Genomic DNA, 1,496 nt, shown 5'->3' on the forward strand with positions numbered 1-1,496 from the left:
TCAGTCGGGCTGGGGATGTGGCTCAAGCGGTAGCGCGCTCGCCTGGCATGCGTGCGGCCCGGGTTCGATCCTCAGCACCACATACCAACAAAGATGTTGTGTCCGCCGAGAACTAAAAAATAAATAAATAAATATTAAAAATTCTCTCTCTCTCTCCTCTCTCACTGTCTCTTTTAAAAAAAAAAAAAAACGAAAGAAAAAAAAATCTTCAGTCCCTGATGGCTTTAGAGGTGAAGTCCACAAAAAAATTTAAAAAGAAATAACACTAAACTTACAATAACTGTTTTTTAAAACAACAAAAAAATATTTTTTAATTGTAGTTGGATACAATATCTTTATTTTTTTTATTTATTTTTATGTGGTGTTGAGGATCCAACCCAGGGCCTCACGCTTGCTAAGCGAGCGGTCCACCGCTGAGCCACAACCCCAGCCCCTACAATAACTCTTTCAAGAACAGAAAAAGAGAAAAGTATTGGACTTGACTTTCGAGGCTAGCACAACCTTTATATTAAAAATCCAGTAAGGATTTTACAAAAAGGAAAATAGTACACCCATCTCTCTTCCAAACATAGATCCAAAAGGAGAAAGAAAAGAGAAAGAAATAAAAGAAGGGCTGGGGTTGTGGCTCAGTGGTAGAGCACTCGTCTAACACGCGAGAGGCCCTGGGTTCGATCCTCAGCACCACATAAAAATAAATAAATAAAATAAAGATATTGTGTCCAACTACTTCTAAAAAATAATTAAAAAAAAAAGAAATAAAAGAAAATTGAATACAGCAACATATAAAAAGAAAAATAATAGCCACCAAATCAGACTTACAGCAGGAAGCCAAGGTTGATTTAACATCTGGAATCAATCGGTGCCATTCAACTAATAGAAAAAAAAGTCATAGGATCATCAAAATATACAATAAAGGATTTAGTAAAAATTTTAAAAATTACTGTTTAAAGATTCTTAGCAAATTAGAAACAAAAAGGGATATCCATAATCTGATAAAAGGAATTAACAAGGAAAAAATCTTAATCCAAACATCATAAATGGTGAAATATCGAAGACCTTCCTTCTGAGATTGGGAGTATGATGACACTTTGCCACTTCCATCAACACGGTGTTCCAGGGCCTTACTAGTTCCATAAAACAAAAAACAATAGTAAAGTTCAAAAAGTACGAAATAAAACTTTGTTTTTTGCAGATGACATTGTATGTTCAGGTAACTCAAAAGGAATAAAGCTCATGAAACATGTGCAAGAATTCTACAGAGAAAACTTAATATTATCAAGATGCAAAGATCTAAACAAATTTTATGAAACTAATGAAAGTATAGTTAGATGGACCAATGGGATAGAAGACCCAGAACCAGATCTGAAACTGTGCTGCTGGGTTTATTTATTTACTTATTTATTTAGATGGATATTGAGGATTAAACCCAGAGGTACTTTTATCACAGAGCCATATCTCCAGTCCTTTTTATTTTTCATTTTGAGCCACAGTCTCAC

General features: G+C 34.5%; 1 non-coding gene across 1 annotated transcript; it reads left to right on the forward strand.

Moving 5' to 3' along the window:
* The first annotated feature begins 614 nt into the window (after positions 1-614).
* Positions 615-687, forward strand: Trnav-aac (transfer RNA valine (anticodon AAC)). Its single transcript has one exon. It is a non-coding gene; the product is annotated as a tRNA-Val (tRNA).
* The last annotated feature ends 809 nt before the right edge of the window (positions 688-1,496 follow it).

The sequence above is a fragment of the Urocitellus parryii genome, chromosome 8, assembly GCF_045843805.1.
Source record: "Urocitellus parryii isolate mUroPar1 chromosome 8, mUroPar1.hap1, whole genome shotgun sequence".
Lineage (NCBI taxonomy): Eukaryota > Metazoa > Chordata > Mammalia > Rodentia > Sciuridae > Urocitellus > Urocitellus parryii.